The sequence below is a fragment of the Eretmochelys imbricata genome, chromosome 4 (assembly GCF_965152235.1).
Source record: "Eretmochelys imbricata isolate rEreImb1 chromosome 4, rEreImb1.hap1, whole genome shotgun sequence".
NCBI lineage: Eukaryota > Metazoa > Chordata > Testudines > Cheloniidae > Eretmochelys > Eretmochelys imbricata.
Genome location: NC_135575.1, coordinates 43,945,742 through 43,965,549, shown reverse-complemented (window position 1 = coordinate 43,965,549; position 19,808 = coordinate 43,945,742). Strand labels below are relative to the sequence as shown.

At 38.4% G+C, this 19,808-nt stretch overlaps 1 long non-coding RNA gene across 1 annotated transcript in view; it reads right to left on the bottom strand.

Moving 5' to 3' along the window:
* Nucleotides 1–12,766, bottom strand: part of LOC144263534 (uncharacterized) — a 130,849-nt gene extending 118,083 nt beyond the window's left edge. Inside the window, exon 1 of the long non-coding RNA XR_013345830.1 lies at nt 12,754–12,766. This is a non-coding gene — a long non-coding RNA (uncharacterized LOC144263534). The remainder of the gene's footprint in view (nt 1–12,753) is intronic.
* Nucleotides 12,767–19,808: the final 7,042 nt, after the last annotated feature.

Genomic DNA, 19,808 nt, shown 5'->3' with positions numbered 1-19,808 from the left:
GATCCCACCCATCAACAACCAGGGTTTGCCGGTGTTACATTTGCACCGGCAAAGAGGGAAGTTCAGTTAGTATTGGGCCAAGCATCAAATTATGTGTCAAAGAGCAAAAGATTTTACAAGTCAGAACAATGATGTGTTTATAAAAACATGCTTTGGTCATTCCTACTGGTATGTACAGTATAATAAAAATATATTGTATCCTTTGGCAAAGCAATACTTTTGGTCCTTCAGCAACTTCAGAAATACATTCATATGGATACCAAGAACATCAAGAGTTACAATAATTAAAACAAATAAGACTCTTGGAAGAATACAAGCTCTCATGCGTCAACCAACTTCTAACAGGGTCAAGAAGTAACTTTCCCCATGGGCAAGTTGTTCCATAATTACTAAGGATGGTTAAAATGTTTTTATATAAGCATTTTATCTTTCAATGAAAAATGACTTTTCAACTCAACAAATTTTCAAGAAAAATTTCCATTTTGTCACCCATTTTCAAGTTTTCAACAGAAAATGAAAACTGAACATTTGATTTTTGGACCAAAAAACCCTGACATTTTTCATGGGAAAAAAATTCATTTCTTGACTAGTGCTAACAATTACTCATTTGGGATGTTTTGCACTTTCCCCTGAAGCAGCTACTATTCACCTTAGTAAGCGACACGCTATTGAACTTAATGGTCTGATCCAGTTTGGAAATTCCTATGTTCCTACTTTCCCCCAGCCTAAGCCTTTCTCCAGACTCATCTGTCCCCAAAACTTTAGCACTCTAAAGAGCTATTCTCCTGCATCCCTTATATCCTAGTAGAAAAAGCAAAGCCAGCTGCAACGGTGACTTGGCAAAGTGCACCTAACACTTTCTCAGCAGAATCAAAACAACAACAGGGTGGGGTGTTTCAGACAAACACTACAAGCATGTTACATGTGTTATTAAGGATTCTCCCCTAAAACATCCCATTTCCCTGTTAATATCAGCCAAATCATCTTGTCCATTATATTTTAGTTGAAAAATGTTTGATCATGGAAGCCTCTGGCAAAAGGGTGTGCAATATGAAAATGCAAATTTCTGACCAACTTTTTTTGTTGACAAGCTACTGTTGGCTGAAAGAGGTGTACAGGAGTTAGTAAGTTAATAATTTGTCTATGACTGTATATTTAAATAAATAATGTTGGGAGAGCCCAGAGTTAGGTATTTCATTCACTGAGTATAAATCAAAACTAAATAAATATGGTGCCCTGCATAGGTATATAACTTTAGTTTAATACTAACAAACTTCAAGTTTCATCCATGCTTCCACCCATTGTTTTCCTTCTAAATAATGTTCAATATACTGGCCGTATCAATAGCCTTTGCTAGTAATTAATGAAAAAATAAACAAAAAACAATCAACTGCCTTTTGTTTTGATGCATTGTCTGTATAAAGTTAATTACAAATATTGGCCTCAGTGCTGCATTTAGATCTACATGGGTGGACCTTTCTGCCTGCACTGTACCCCACTGAAGGGTATTGCATGTAGAATGTGAATGGCGGACAGGGGCCATTAAAAACATACTTTCAAATAATACCTCTACCATTATTTGTGCTCTGAAAACATAGTATGAATCTTATTCTACTATTAAAAGGAGGTGGCTCTTTAGAATCTTTAAAAGAGTGAACCTAGGACAGAATGAGCAAGAGTTAAAAGCAACAGATTATGATCACAGGCTGATGCTTATCATATTTGTCAGGCACATGAACTCGTTGTGGTTCCTATGACTCTGTTGACAGTAATCTTGTTAAATGAAATACTATAGTAGGAGTTTGAAAAAACTCCCGCAGAATGAATATAATATACAAAACAAGACAATAGCAGTGACACTTTTGAATACTGCTTTGTTCTTGTGATGGGGAGAGGAGGTGAGCAGCTTGATCGATCAGCTCCCTAAAACATCACTGAAAGTAAAACTTTTCTTCAAAGTCACCAGTCATCAGCTTTGTACGGAAAAAAATAAGAACCAAACTTTCAGTTCAGAAAGTTGCATAAGACAGTAAGATAAAAATAATTAAGAGTTGAGTACATATTGCAAGGTTCTGATCCAGGTAGGAACTTTTATAGAGTATGAAGGCGTGCAGATTGGCAGTGGGGATGTAGGTTTGGCCCATTAAATTTTATTTGGATTTCTTAAAAAGTCTCTTTTATGCTAGGCATATGCACATTAAAAATTATGAACAACTCAGACAAATAAACCAATAGCAGAATACAAACTCTCCTCAGCCCTTCTAACTGGCAGGATCCATCCCTTTATGCCCACTCACACCTTCTTTAATTCACCTCTTCCTGAAGACAAGGGAAAGGAGATAGGCCTTGCTGTTTTCCCTGAAGCTCAAAAGACTCTCAATTACATGGTGCCTTTTAGTGTTGCCACTGTTGCTGTTTTTTTCTTAAAGCCCCAGCTCCTGGAATCATGTGATTATGTGAGAATTTCAGCTTTCGTTTAAAAAAGGTTTCTAGCCTCTCAACTGTTGAGAAAAAGCTTGAAAATGAAACCTGAGTGTACTCTAAACATAAAAAAAATCAGAAAGTACATAAAAAACTGAAGTTGTATTATTATTTTTTAAAATAATCTCATGATTTTGGGTCCTGGGATTGGCAATGCTATTTTTATTTTCTCAGATGCCAAGGCATTTTAGAGTCGTCATATTCAGGAGTTGTTTCACCTTCTGTTAAAATGCAGCTACCGGAAATAAAGTGAAAGGAGCTATTTTTACCCGGCACAGTCCTGTAGGAAAGGAAGTGAAAAACATCTTTCCAATATAAGCTACAAAAGGAATTTAGATAGATAAAACATAATTACTCAAATTGGAATTTGAGCAGAGTACCAAGTCCAACATTCCCACTTTTGCAAAAAAAACCCAACCAACCAAAAAAACCCAACACTATATGGTATTTAATGATTAAACTAGACATCAACTCTGCTTCAGGTGTCTCCTGAAAGATGTCATCTCTAGCAGCACAGCGGCCCCTAACACTATGGAGAAAAACTGGGTCATTACTGACTCAAAGAGAAGAATAGCACCTAAAGAAATACTTTGCCTTTTCTTACACCAATAAAAAAAAAAAAAGTTGTAAATCACCACTGGGCAGCTCCACTGTTGGTTGCAACAGCAGAAGCTGGAATGTTGCCTGGAGACTGGTATTTTTAAACACCAGGTTGTTATATCGTATCTGTCTTGTGTATACTACAACTTTCACTACTGCTACAATTAAATAGTTGCAAATTTTGCCATTGTAAAAGTAGCCTCTCTCTACTGCTGACTACTGATGTTCCTTTGAGGTCTCCCATCCAAGTACCAACCCACCCCATCTTGTAAGAGTTGACAGTGCACAAAGTGGTACTGGTAGGGCTTATGACCAAATAGTTTTGAAAGTAGTTCCTCGTCTGAAGATTCCTCCCTAAAACAATTAATAGCCCACAACAAGGGTAACAGCATACAAGTCCATGGTAACATTTAGGCATGGATATCAGGACAAATGCCTACTTTTACACAAAGTGCGAGAGGGTTTGTGATATTCATTTAGAGCAGACAAGCTTAGATATTGAAGGTCTGATCTGAAAGAGTTACAGTAGAACCTCAGAGTTCTGAACTGACCAGTTAACACACACCTCATTTGTAATCAGAAGTATGCAATCAGGCAGCAACAGAGGTGAAAAAAAGGAAATACAGTATTCTGTTAAATGTAAACTACTAAAAAATAAAGGGAAAGCAGCATTTTTCTGATACATAGTAAAGTTTCAAAGTCATATTAAGTAAATGTTCAGTTATCAACTTTTGAAAGAAAAACCATAACGTTTTATTCAGAGTCAAGAACATTTCAGAATTATGAACTTCCATTCCTGAGGCGTTCATAACTTTGAGGTTCTACTGTACATAGCATAAACTGCATCAGACTCATTTTATCGACTTTGGATGGTGCTTAGGTAGCAAACGAAGAGTACAGTATAAGAATTCAGATAAATGTGAGGTACAAGGGAAGTAGAAAGGTCTGAATTGATCCTGCATGGATTTGAAGCAGTGGTTCTAGAAAATTCAATATTCCAAACCTGATACTTAGCCCTCTAAGTCAACCCTCCTGATACAATATACCTAGGAAAGTACCTTTGACATAGAATCATAGAAATGTAGAACTGGATGGGACCTCAATAGGTCATCTAGTTCACTGCCCTGCACTGAGCCAGGACTAAATATTACCTAGACCATCCCTGACAGGTGGTTGTCTTAAAAACCTCCAATGATGGAGATTCCACAATCTCCCTACATAATTTGTTCCAGAGCTTAACTACCCTTATCGTAGGAAGTTTTTCCTAATGTCTAACCTAAATCTCCCTTGGTGCAATTTAAGTCCATTACTTCTTGTGCTGTCCTCAGTGGTTAAGGAGAACAATTTATCACCCTCCTCTCTGTAACAACTTTGTACAGACTTGAAGACTATCATGTGTCCCCCTCCCAGTCATATTTTCTCCAGACTAAACAAATCCAATTATTTCAATCTTTCCTCAGAGGTCATGTTTTCTAGACCTTTAATAATTTTTGTTGCTCTTCTCTGGACTTTCTCCAATGTCTCCACATATTTCCCAAAGTGTGGTGCCCAGAACTGGACACAATACTGTTGAGGCTTGAACAGTGCTGCGTAGAGTGGAAGAATGAATTCTTATGCCTTGCTTACAACACTCCTGCTAATACATCCCAGCATGATGTTAGCTTTTTTCGGGGTGGGGTGGGGGGGGCAACATGTCAAAACCCATTTTTCCTCTGGGACACAAAACCTGCACCTCAGCAGAAGATCTTCTTTTGGGAACTTACAGTCAGATTTTCAAAAGAGCTTGGCATCTCAAGTGCAGAACTCTTCTGAGTACCTAGCTACTCGTTTGGAATTGGGAATTAAGCTCTTTTGAAAATCTGGTGCTGATTGTGGGTGCACAGCACTTCTGAAACTCTGGCCCTGACAGCGTTGTTCTGCACCGTGACTTTAGAACATAGGGATTGCCATATTGGCGGAGACCATTATCCCATCCAATCCAGTATTCTGTCTCTGAGTGACCAGAGCAGTCATTGTTGCTTCAGCTAAGTCAAAGAACTACTGATACACTTCAAATTAACACAAACATCATATTGGCTCAAGCAGTTCCTCCTGAGGCTTGTTTTCAAACTTTAACAGTATATTAACCCCTTATTTATTGATCTCTAGAGCCCCAAACAGGTCATGGTAATAACAGCTACTGATTGGTTAAGGAAAATGGCATTAAAATGTGAAAGGATGTAAACTGCGGGACCTGGATTATTTACTGTTTTTGTTTTTACAGTAAGACTGCCAGAGGGAGAGACATGTAGACCATGTTGAATGAATACATTAACATTTATCTTCCATGCAATTTTGAACATGAATCACCTTAGCATCCTTATGTGCATTCACACTGGCTACTTCTCAAACATTCAGCTGTCTCTTCGCCACATTTTCTGTCTTTAAAAATATATGGGCCATTGTATTAAGTCGATGTTAACCTTCTGAAAAAGTATGAGCTGCAACAACACATTCTCATAAGTGAGTATGGCAAAGCAAGCGCGTGTGCTTATAAGGCAACCCAATTTATGGTAAAACTACACAAGAAAAATCTCAAATTCAGAAACCAGTGTTTCCAAATATTTTCTTAGGGGACACTTGAAGCAGCCAGACAGCCGTAACACTAGTGCATTTTATGAGCTGTAGTAGCAGCTGGAACTTCTGCACGCCTCCTATCAATCTAAGGTTTTACACTTTGGTTTCAACATCACAGAGCATGGGCTCAGCCTGATTTCTGTGGGCAAGAAGTTCCACAGCTGGAGTTACACTTACAAGCATGCTATAGCCTCAAGATCTCTGGGTTTATCTTTTGAGCTCAGCTGTCTTGCAGGATCATGGAGGAGAGGGCAGCCTCTGCAGTGGCTGCAACCCAATGCAACAAGTGCCTGGTAGATCAGAACCAAGACTGAACACTATTCTGCAGTGAATAGAAAGCAAGTGGAGTTTGTGAAATACACGTGTGATGTGTGTGCATTAATCTGAGCTGCTAGTGAAGCAAGCTGCTACATACTGTACCAGTTTCAACCTTTCAGTATTGGTTGTGTCCAATGCGAGACTGTTACAACAGCCCAGCTTGGAGATGGTGAAAGCATGGATCACATGCCTAGATCCTCCCCTCTACGACCCGCCTGTGCATGGATATATACCGCTGACTTCTCCATCCTACCCTTATTCCTCCATGCTACTGTGGATTATCAATAATTTGCTGATAAATTTATTGATAACGAATAACTGATAAAATTTTCACTGTGATTATGTGTTTAGTGAGAGAGGTTCTCGAGTTTGGATTAGTTTAATAATAACAAACCTCAGTAATCAAAGCTGATTTATCTAACTGATTAATAAATTCAAAGACCGCACATAAACAGAGGCATACAGTTACCAACAGCTGTGGGAAACCTTCCCTGTAGTTATCTCACAATCTGTGTCCAGTCTATAGATGGATCTTACTTTCCTTATGATTTTGGGGCAATTACACCTTTGTTATCCTTATTGTGTATCAGTGTGATCCTTACCTATTTCCTCTTTTCGGTACATATTTCTTATCTGAGGCTATTTCCAAGGTTCCCTGCCTGCAACTTTTCAACCGTTTCAACATCTGGCAGTTAGTCAGTGTTTATGCCCTTTTTCTTTTTATAATTTCATGCAGTATACAGCTTGCAGTTAGTACACTATACTATATATATAGATCTTAAAACATCTTTCAAAATACATTAAGTGTTACTGCCCAGTAAAATTCCATTCTTTGTTAGACATCTTTATCTTAACTGCATGGGAGTCCTGCTCTCAGGCAAGCCTTAAGACAGGCCAAGTGTCAACAGGGACAAAGCTCTAGAGAATTTAAGGGGTAGAGTCCCTCTGCATGGCCTCTCCAGGGTCTGTTCCTCTATACACAAGAACTGCATCCATTCCAATGTGTTTGGGGCTTTTGTGCAACAGAGGGAGTATGTGGCTCAGGACTAAGCTCAAGGTGGACAGAACTGAATGTTAAATTTACAGTTAGCACTCTTCAGCCAGCAGTAGGCATTTTGAGGGTGGGTGGAAGTGACAATTTATGATACTGCAACATGGGAGCCCCGTGTCAAATTCACTGTAAAACAGTCTCCTCCTAACTTCAATATACGAAACAAGGTAGGAGGTTCAGTGAGAAACAAGATAATCAAAAACCAGCATGACAGAGAAACATATGCAAATATCCAAAAAGCAAAATGACATGCTTTAAAAAAAAAAAAAAAAAAAAAAAAAAGCAAAAGCCCTGGCTTTTCATCACATGTTGAAAAAGAGAGCGGAGGTGCAGATGGTGGAAGAGAAATATCAGTAAATCATACATCAATAAAAAATAAATTTTAAATAACCATCTCAAAACCAGGGATCCTTGGTAGGGAGGTGGTGAGGGAGTTAGTTTTACAACAGTTTCCAAGTTGATTGTGTAAAGATTGATCTCTGCATCTATCACTGAACATGCATTAGCTATCTTTTGCAAAAGATGACAGGTGAAACCACTGTCAGACAGGAAGCTAACTTTCTTCCTGTTGTTTAATCAACAATTCTAAAAACAAAATAAAATTTCTTCTCTCCTTTTATCTGTACATTTCACTTCTCTTCACTGTGCCACATTAAATCTGTTGGTGGGTATAAATGAATGACATGTAAATTTACAAAAAACATACACCCTATAGTTAATTATACAGATTGAGATCAACATTTCACGTGCTTATAGCTTGGTATAGTCTATATGGAGAGAGAGAGAGAGAGAGAGGTGAGTGACAGTGAACGAAGGGGAAAAAGTGTTTCATATACATATCGTGAAGAGGTACTACCATGAGTGTGGGCTTCTATTACACCAAGAGGGATTTTACCTACATCCCTTCACTGCTTATGAGGCTTTAAAGAAATTCCAAAGTGTCATCAGAGGAGGAAAAACAAAAGTAATGATTCTTGCCACACAGGTAGAACATATGAAAAAGTGTGTAATAAGCCAATACTTTAACAGGACGCCCCCATAATTTTTTTTCCGGAATTAAGAGTATATATATACCAAGCAGCTGAAGGACAATTTATCAGCTCTATCAATTACAACTTGGATACTGACACAGAGTAAATTAGAACACTGTTATAATGTGCAAAGTATTGGTCACCTGCTATATTCCACTACTGCTTGTAATTGCAGCAAATGGTAAACCATTCACCTCACCAAACGGTACACCATTCACCTCACCAAACGAAGAGTATCTAAAATGTGCAATTGATGATGTAATCGAGCTAGAAAAAATGACCAAAGTAAGTGGATTTTTTCCTTTTTAAATTTGTACTGTAATTTTTTTTATTTTACTTTTTGCAGAAAAAATTAACTCCTATTTTTCTCATAGCATATTGATTATGATGGCTTTTACACACCAGAGGACTTCTCAAATGTGAGTATAAATTTTTGTGTTATCTTTTAAAGAGCCTTTCCAAGTATGTGTGTTATTAATTCACATCAACATTTTACCTTTTCTGAAAAGGCAGAGATAAGAAAAAAGACTTGACCAACACTTGGAGCATGATTTCACTGTACGAACCCAGTGTTTGGGATTCTACTTGTGTTTTTGCTTTATGTTGTCTGACATCAGAAAAGCCTGATGTAAAAATGCTATCTCATTGCTCTGTGCAACAGCAGAACAGAGCAAGATTAGTTTGCTCTATTGAATGCACTGCAGTTGAATTAATTCTTACAAGAAAATAACTTATTTTGAGATTTACTGGGCCACAGGTTAATATGCAGCAGGTGATATTAACTCTTAAATCAGCAGCACAAACAGGAAGAATAGTCTTTAGTGTGAGGTAATACTTAAAAAATGCCAGTTTCATTTTTAAGAATATAGGCAGAAGCTGGCACAAAGTATGGTCTAATTTTGTCCCAATTGCATGTGCAGACACAAGCAGTTCGTGTTACAGATCTTATATAACATCACAGATTAAAATGATTGTGCTTTCTGGTTTTAAAATTCTACATGTGCTCTTTCCAGGAGTGAAACTTCATCAGGGCATGCTCGGATACCTTTAGCTCTGAATACTTATTTATACTCGTTATACAATAATAGATTATGTATGTATTTTATTATAAATATCCAATTGCACAAGAACTTTCTGCTCTGAACCCTCATTAAGTCATTGAGATTGCTTTTTTCCCCAGTGTGATCTAGTATACACAGCACAGAATTGCATTGTAATTCCAGCTCTCCACAGACTCTCTGTCATCAAGTCACTCAACCACTTTAGCGTTAGCTTTTTCTTTATGTAAATAGGGATAATACTTACCTACCTAGATAACATGCTGAGAAAGTATATTAGTGTTGGAAGATGTCAGACAATTAATTGATTTATACTTTTATGTAAATCCCTAATTACAGAACTCCCATCGAAGGTAATGAGATGTTTGCTTAAGTAAAGGTTTAAAGCCTCAACATGCAATGACTTCCTCACTAGAGTAATTTTACTCATGTGCTCACTGGATCAAACACAAAGAATTTCTGGTTTAGATTTTTTAAAAAAAGTCAATTTATTGGGGCAGATCATGTGATATGCTCAAATTGTGTTTGGCACAGCTTGTGATGGTTGTGTAAAGATGACTCCCCCTGAATCTAGGGGCCGGGTCAGTCCAAGGAATGAAACAGATCAGCCAGCCTGCTTTAATTTACACCAACTGGAAATGGCCCAAAGGAGCCATCCAGCAGCTGGGAATCAACCTTAGGTACAGGGGCTAAGGCTATGTGTCCTTTTCCAGATGATACCTCCTACACCACAAGCTAGGACCAAGTATTAGTGTAGGAGCTGCAAGAGCAGCTGTGAGCCACCTGAGGCTTTTCCTGTGCTCAAGGAATCCTGCAATCATTGACCAGACTTCCAAATGGAGCAGCACAAGCCTACAAGAAAATACTAGAGTTGAGCCCATTTTTAATTTCTTATAGTCTGACCTTAAAGAGCACAGATGAATGATATACTGTATAAACTTCTTCCTAGTGTAAAATAAATCAAGGTGTATTCACTATTCAAATACTACCTTTTTTGCTGGCCCCAGTAAAGGCCAATCATACTTAGCAATGATTTTCCTTCTTATTTTAGGAGGAGCACAGAATGGAGGCCTTGGGCTTTTACATGGCTGAAATGAACACTTTAAAAGAAGAAAGCGAAGGCGATGTTATGGTTAATAATAGTATTGATCGTATCATGAAATGCCTTGGTGTTTCTGTGGTAAGGATTCATTTTTACACAATTTTATACACAAATTTAGAAATTGATAGAATATCAACTAGAAAGAGAAAAAATTATCTGCTGGTAGTGGACCCAACTTTATTTGCTCATCTAACACTCCCATAATCTGTCTCAACCTCTTTTTCCATCTAATATATCTAGACTCCATACTATCTATACTACTCCCATCACTACAGGATCTGAGCTCCTATTGACATTTTCTGTCAATAGAAAACCAAGAATATGGTTCTGTTGTTGCACTGCAAAGAAGAAAATTCAAGTTAAACAGCCTCTTACAAAAGTTTTTCCTTTTTACTTGGGTTGGATGCTTTTAAAAAGAAATGTGTAGCTTAATGGTAACCCAAATCTGATCTGTTTTAAAGCAGAGTTTTAAGGCTCAATACAGGAAAAAAATTCCCCATAGGCTGCAATGGGTATTTTTCCTCTCTTTTTTTCTGTCCTTTAACTAGAATAAAGAAGAAATCTTGGTGATGGAAATTTCACATTTGATTTTATATACAGTGGCAAAGTAGAGTTTCTTCACTGAAAATGAAACCATTTAAGTTAATCTTGAATACCAATCTTGAGACCAATACATTGTTTTTCAGATGTGTACTAGTTTTTCTTGAGACCTACTGGCACTGTAATAGCTAGTAAAATGTCTAAAGTTTTAAATATGTAGCAATGTATATTTGCATGATAATCCACTAGGACAAGGTATGGTTTGTCCTTTTTTAGTTATATAATGCTTACAATCAAAATTTTCTGTAATATGGGTTTCTAATTAATTTTATTAACCTGACTATGACTAAGGTCAATGTGCCTAGTCTTGCAAATCTTTGCTTATGGCAGAGTAAAGAATCCTCACATGAACAACGGTTTCCAGGACTGGACAGCAAGTACCTGACTCTGCAATCTCTAATGCTGAACATAAGGGACGCTATGCAGCAGGACTTGGTAAAGCTACCAAGTGCCAAATCCCACTATGATTAAAAAATAACACAGAAAACATGGCTTAGAGGGGGCCACCTGATATTTTAGAAATATCGCTCAGGCTTCGGTTAGACAATGAAACGTGCCTCAGCTGGATTATTAACCAACTCTGTTATTACTGAAAGTTAATAAATTGCCGTTGTGCTATATTTCACTGCCGCAGAGCATCCCACTATGTGTGGCTTACTTTACTATATGAATACATAACTTTAGCAAAAAGTAAAAACCTGAAAAACATTCTGGGCTTCATTTTGGAAGGAAACTCAGCATACACAGGTTCATGCATTACCACTGACTCTAGTCAATGACAGAGCTATCACTAATCAATTATTAACTACATAAATATTTTCATTGCAGAAAAGCACAACACAGGAATGTGAAGGCTGCCAACGGAAGACCACTCAAGAGTTTCTTGAAGGGCTGCGGAAACTTCTGCAGTCTATGTACTCTAGTATGGTTACAGTGAAAAGTCACTAGCTACTTCAGTCAAAATAGTGGATAGCGTTTGTTACTGTAACTGCTACATTATTTATTTATATATTTAATTATTATAATTTATATTTTTGCCCTGTTGCTTATTAACTTGTTGTCATTCTGGCACTATCATATTCTTTAAGTACAGGTGTTAAGCAAGCCTTTCTACAGTAAAATGACATCTGATTCTATTTGTAAGCCCTACGGGCTCCAAAACTATTGTGTTTGTGGTTTTAAGCTAATTAGTTCTCATTAAATTGCTGTACTTTAAAGCAACTATTTATTAAAATACCATCTGTTAAAAATAGTTCATATTTTATGAATGTAGATGGTAGTAAATGGAGATATATTAAATTTTGTGATATGTGAAATAAAGTTTACTGTTTTGTTTCTTCATTAAATATGATGCTTATCTAGTTCACAAGGCTCATTTCACTGGTGGCACACTGCATCATATAGAGGAATCTAGTTAAAAACAGCATCTACCTGTACACAAGAGTTTCTGTAACAGATTCAACATGAGAAACTTGGAGATAAATCCTACATTTTGTACACAAAATTTGGAGACAAATCCTACATTGTGTACACAAAGCCTATTTGTGCAACTTCTGCAATGCACTTACTCTGAATGAAGATAGAGTCAGTCATGTAACATTTTAAACAAGTTTACGCAGAAGGAAACAACTAAGCTGAGTACCTTTTACAATTAAAAAACCACCACTCACTGTTGACAACAGCACAAATGATAATTGATGAAAACAAGCTATACTAGTACAGTTATCAGTCCATCATTGTCTCTTTGATGTGTTTTACTAAGTGGGTGGGGAATGGAGTATTCAGAGTCATACTTCAGAACAGGCTGTAAGTAATTGGAAAAAACAGTAGTTTTATCAAATAGCAGAAAATAAACTATAATGGCAGCTGTTTGTCAAAACTGGTAAAATTACTTACAGCATTGGTATTTCTGTTTGCTCTAGTCATCTTCTCTTCCTTCGCTGTCTGAGGGAGAGTGTGTTCTGTCCCCACCCACTAGGATTCAAGAGGCCAGAAGACTGTCAATCATCAAAGCCATGTACAAACCACCTCCACTTTCTTCTCACCGATCTGATGCTTCCCAAACAACTAACAGCAATAAGATGATAAAATATTACTAAAAACTGAACTCAGAAGAGAAAGGGAAAGCAGGAAGGAGATAACAGTTTGACAAACAGAATTACTACAAAGTAGTTTCACTTGTCATACATCACTCCTGTTCTCTGTGGAATAACATTTCTATTCATAGAGTCCCTTACCCCTGTCAAAATGTTTGAAACAGTGTACAGCAAATAAAACATAATAAAATAAACCCCTCTTAAAATACAAACACATAAAACAAACGGGGGGGGGGGGAATTGTAAGGGTGTGTGATAAATACAGATCCAAGAGTAGCTATTCTGACAAAAAAAATAAGAGTTTGGATCATTCATAATGGTATCAAGACTGCTATGCTATAAATACAGGTGAAAATGGAAACCCTCCCCCCAGTATTTACATATCATAGATAACTTAAGATGGAAAGGTGGATAGGGCATGGTCCAAAGCAATGCTGAGGGCCTTTACCTGGTTCACTACTGCCGCACTATCCCATCAATAAAGGTATGTGTTATGACACAGTAGCAAGACGCAGTAACAAATGTTATCCACTATTTTGACTGAAGTAGCAAGATGCTTCATTATGCACAATTCCAAACCAACAGCAAGACTTTGGTTTACCAGTGGTTGAGGATGAGATAGAAGTCTCAATTCCAAAGGTTTGCCAGAACCCACACTGGGATCTACCCAGAATATCAAAGGTGTTGAGTACATCTGACATACATTAGCGATTGCCTTCTCAAACACTGTCCCCAAAACAAGAAGTCTGAGTCTAGTTGGTAACTGCTAAACACTCCACCATCGAGAGAAGGCTTGTTGAGGAGAGACTGATCTCTGTATTTTTAGGAACGTCAGAGCTCTTAGCTTCCTAAAGTGCATTATAGATACGTTCAGTATGCACTGTGGAACTGATCTCTGCCAGATTACCTGAGGCCAGCACAGAAAATCATTTTAGAGGACAGCTGGGGTGTTGAAGGATGTGGCTTCATATCTGTGTATATGAGAATTCAGTGGCTGCAGTACCCCATGAAACCAGTGCAGTGGGGATGTGGCTACTATTCCTGTACTCTACATGTTCTCTCTTGTGGCAGGATATTTTCAGAAGATGGTGAAACACAAGAAATTATTCCCTGTAGTGGTTTGACAGATTCTAAGTTACTGATCTTTATAGTGCAGTACACTGAATTTTAGCTGGCTGGGGCAGCATCAGGAGTGGGAAGGGAGCTGTTTGTGCTGTCCATGGTCATAGGACAGATATGTTAGATTTTAGTTCATATTTTAGTTGCTATCCCAGTTTCAGCTGTATGTGCTTTATCTTCCTAAAAAGTATACAAAATGCTTGCAAAACATCTTGAAGAATCAGTGAGTGGTGCAAAATGTATTTATGTCTGTGCATTAGTAGCATACGGCATTCTACAAGAGTATGTGGCAAGTATAAAATAAATGGATCAAAGTTCATCTCACTTATTACAAAATACAAGACCAATTCAAGATCTACAGTAAAGTACCTGGTTTCAGTTTTATCTTATCTTTCTTGTAAACCTTAAGTCTGACCTATTTAACGCAATGTTTCTGTACCATTAGTTTTGCATTATAACCATAATTCTTCCATGCAGCAACAGTACATTTAACATAAGCTTGTTATTGTGTTTGAGAATCCCAGGTATTGGTGCTCAAGAGTCAATATTCTTCACAGTAGTGACATTGCTGAAATGTTTCTAAATCCACTGTAATTAAAAATGACTCCTAATAAGAAACAAATGTAATTTAGTCCTTTTAACCTGCAAGACTGTCAATCCACTGAGGTTTTACGTGCAAATTTCAGAGCAAAAGCAACATGGCTAGCAGTACAATATTTTTCAGTACATATTTATTTTACATTCCTAATAACCTGCCACTGAAGATGACAATGCGTGTGCTGGAATTTGAGAGTGTGAGGTGCAAAGGTTCTCAAAATTTAAGAACAGTATACCAGTGCACGTTTTATAGTCATTCTTAGTGAGATTCTAGCCTGTTAACATGTATGCTACAGCAGTCAAGCATTATCCAAAAACTAAAGGTTTCAGGATAAGGAACTCAGAGGTGTAAATTCTCCTCCTGATGTGCACACACAACTTTTCATTAATGCCAATGGGAATTATGCAGGCTCAATAAGAGGAGAAAATAATACTCCCAACATAGATTAGGCCTCGATTCTACAATGAAATTTGCATGGTGACAGAAAGCTAAATATAAACAAAAAAGAAAGATTATTCCTGTGTTATAAAGTTATCACAGTGATACATGTTTAATTACTACCATTATAGAGTCATATTATATTTATTACTACTTGATTACCTTAATATCTAAGCCAAGAAAGAGCAGTTGTAGCAATCTTTTAACTATGTTACTTTTATCTAGGAATGTTCCTGGGGGGCTTGCCCCTTAAGGGCCTGGAGGCATGCCTGAGTAGAAATTAGGTAATTCCCCTTCAAGAGTTGCACAAATCCATGTCTGGGGGTAGGGGCTGGGAGATTCATGGAGACTCCAGTGAAGCATGGAGGCTGCTGGGAGCGAGTGGGCTCCAGTACATAAACTTGGAACTGTTATCAGGTCTCACCCAAGAGAGTCTACAGGCAGGAAAGGCTTGGGAGAGACCTGATAACAGGGTAAATCAATGGACTTTGTTTTGGGACTAAGTTTTATTTTAAGTTTATTTTATGTGAAAAAATCCAGACCCCAAGAAGGGCTGTTGTGAATGGACATAAAGGTTGTGTGGCAATTTATGTGAGGAACCCGTGGGGGAACTAGGGGACCGCATGAGGCCACTATGGAGTGCATTGGAGGATACCCATATTCAATTAATATTTGTACATGATTGCATTAAGTGTTTCTGTTTTCTACTTCGAGGCAATAATAATTCTGTAACTAAAGAAAAATCAGTATTGGTTCCTCTAAATAAGAGAGAGCCTTGTGTGTATGTGTGTGTGAGAGAGAGAGAGAGTGTGAGACAAGATACACATAAAAATTCCATTTTTAGTAACTGAACAATTTGAGATACTCTGAAACCTATATTTTAGACTAACAGCCGTGTTAGTCTGTATTTGCAAAAAGAAAAGGAGTACTTGTGGCACCTTAGAGACTAACCAATTTATCTGAGCATGAGCTTTCGTGAGCTACAGCTCACTTCATCGGATGCATACCGTGGAAACTGCAGCAGACTTTATATACACACAGAGATCATAAAACAATACCTCCTCCCACCCCACTGTCCTGCTGGTAATAGCTTATCTAAAGTGATCATCAAGTTGGGCCATTTCCAGCACAAATCCAGGTTTTCTCACCCTCCACCCCCCCCCCCACACAAACTCACTATCCTGCTGGTAATAGCTCATCCAAAGTGACCACTCTCCCTACAATGTGCATGATAATCAAGGTGGGCCATTTCCAGCACAAATCCAGGTTCTCTCACCCCACCCTCCCTTTTTCTTTCTTTCTTTCTTTTTTTTTTTCCCGGGGACACACACACACACACACACACACACACTCACTCTCCTGCTGGCAATAGCTCATCCAAACTGACCACTCTCCAAGTTTAAATCCAAGTTTAACCAGAACGTCTGGGGGGGAGGGGGGGAGGAAAAAACAAGGGGAAATAGGCTACCTTGCATAATGACTTAGCCACTCCCAGTCTCTATTTAAGCCTAAATTAATAGTATCCAATTTGCAAATGAATTCCAATTGAACAGTTTCTCGCTGGAGTCTGGATTTGAAGTTTTTTTGTTTTAAGATAGCGACCTTCATATCTGTGATTGCGTGACCAGAGAGATTGAAGTGTTCTCCGACTGGTTTATGAATGTTATAATTCTTGACATCTGATTTGTGTCCATTTATTCTTTTACGTAGAGACTGTCCAGTTTGACCAATGTAAATGGCAGAGGGGCATTGCTGGCACATGATGACATATATCACATTGGTGGATGTGCAGGTGAACGAGCCTCTGATAGTGTGGCTGATGTTATTAGGCCCTGTGATGGTGTCCCCTGAATAGATATGTGGGCACAGTTGGCAACGGGCTTTGTGGCAAGGATAAGTTCCTGGGTTAGTGGTTCTGTTGTGTGGTATGTGGTTGTTGGTGAGTATTTGCTTCAGGTTGCGGGGCTGTCTGTAGGCAAGGACTGGCTTGTCTCCCAGATTTGTGAGAGTGTTGGGTCATCCTTTAGGATAGGTTGTAGATCCTTGATAATGCGTTGGAGGTGTTTTAGTTGGGGGCTGAAGGTGACGGCTAGTGGAGTTCTGTTATTTTCTTTGTTAGGCCTGTCCTGTAGTAGGTGACTTCTGGGAACTCTTCTGGCTCTATCAATCTGTTTCTTCACTTCCGCAGGTGGGTATTGTAGTTGTAAGAAAGCTTGACAGAGATCTTGTAGGTGTTTGTCTCTGTCTGAGGGGTTGGAGCAAATGCGGTTGTATCGCAGAGCTTGGCTGTAGACGATGGATCGTGTGGTGTGGTCAGGGTGAAAGCTGGAGGCATATTTCTGCTCACTCAGCTTATAAATACTGACCAAATCTATGCAGTTTGCAGGATGATCCATTATAATTTTGAATTCTAAACTAAACAAAACCATCAGTCCCCCTAAATCTTTTGATGTAATGTCAAATTATACTTCTGAGACATTTTATCAAGCTATTGATTTCTAAATTCCAGATACAAAGCACAAGGAGAGGAGAGATCACATGACAAAACTGCTTTAATTAAAAATTCATTGATGTTAAATTCTTGTGTACTACAATATTTGTGTTTTATAGAAAAGATTCAGAAATAAGTCTTTTGTTTTATTTTTTTCTTTGCCCAGGCAGCATATCTGAGTGCTTTTGAGTTACACAACTATTAGTCTTAATTTAACTGTAAACATACCTTTTTAATCAGCTGAGGAGGAGGGAAAAAACTCATTGCTTATTTAGGAAGTATTATTTTTCTTTGTAGATATACTAACATTTAATATGGTTACATAAGCATTCATGAAACATGACTACATTTTTTTTTAAAAAAGTCAAAGTCGTAACAAAACTTCTGTACTAACCTCTTGGGCCAAATAAGGATTCAGAGTTCCACTGGCATATTCCACATGATATTCTTTCATGACAATGAGCCACAAAATACATCTGCCTCAACTCCTTCTGCTGTAGCAAAATTCTTGCAGCAAAATGTATGTATTTTTGCATGTTAGGTACGTACTAGTGGTCAGCACATTTCCTGTAGCCTTTCACGACACATCCCGTGGTATGTTAAGTTTGATGGTATCTTTTCCTACATGGCAAATGTAAGGCTGCATAAGAGTGCACTGTAGACAAAGATCCTCAGCTGGTGTAACTCACCGTAGTTCCACGAAAGTCAATAGTGCTACCCCAATTTATGCCACCTGCAAAAATGGCCCGATATTAAACACAAGGAGTTTCTTATTTAAATTACAGAACATTGTTTGCATTACAACTTCACTAAAATAGAAATGCATCAACTTTTACTTAATAAACCTACTCTTATCTTTGCTCAAATACAGAGGTATATGTGCATTTACCTTCCCTCCCTCCTCCACAGTACTAGTACATACGTTAAGCACTTTTCTAGCCCTAGATCCATTTCTTGAGAAGCAAACAACAAATGAACAAAAATTGCCTTTAAAAGCACTAATTACTGAATTTTACCACAACTAAGTGTCTTGAAAAGTGCTGGCTAAGAGCATTGATTGTGGTATTCTGCATGCCTGGGAGGTAAACTGCTGAAATATGGGTTATGCACCAGTTCCATAGATTCATAGCTTCAGCGCACAAGGAGGGGGACCTTGCTTCCTCAAACCTGTTGGTGCAGAATATGCAGGACACGTTGTCCATCATAACCCTGATTACTCTACCCTTGATGAGAAGAAGAATATGATGGCATGGTGGAAGGTAGAGATGGATGGTGTAGTCCAAGGGTATGACCTCTATGAGGATCCATTTCCAAGGTCGCTGAAAACTGAAGAGGAGATACCCAAAATGAAGAAGATGGGCCAATAGGCACAACTGTCACCCCAGAGGTATGGGAGGATTCGAATGCTTGACCAACCCATCAAAACTGCTGCTTGGATGAGACCTGGGTGGTTGAGAAGCATAGTTGAGTGGCTCTTTGTCTCTGGAATCTGTGCGTCTTTGTGGAGAGTTCAGAGGATCTATGAAATCCGAAAACTGAGCAGGATGTGATCTCTGGACAGCCTGACAACTAAGCCTCTCTTATTTGTAGATGTACATATATGCAGGCATCATAAGGTAGCCCTCTGCAGCATGTGCAGAGACTCATTCATGGTTTCTGAGACGAATTTATGATCGCTGAAGGGAACATCTTTCAGTGATGTGTACCTCTGTTGGAAACCCCGAGAGCTGGAGGCGTGACAGCCTGCGCATAGCCACTGCTACGGAGACTGATCTTGCAGCAGTGTCCACAGCATCTACAGATGCTTGAAGAGCTGTTCTGGCAAAATAACTGGCCCTCTGAGACGATAGACTGGAATTGCTTGTTCAATTAAAGGCACGAGCCTGTTATAATTGGTGAAGTTGTATTTAGCTATGATCACCTGATCATTAGTGATACAAAACTGCAGGGTTGCTGATGAACAGAACTTTCATCCAAAGAGATCCAGTCATTTTTGGTCCTATAAGGGGTAGACCTAGAATAATGTTGTCTATCCCACACATTTACCACATCCACCTCTGGCGACTTCGGTAGATGCTGGGAAAACAAAAACACAGAATCTTTTCTTCACAAGTGCTCTTTCACAAATGGGCATAATAGTGGCAGACGTTAGCCACCCTGTTTTAGCCTGATCTAGAAGGGCCTCACTGATCTCTAATAATACTCTGGA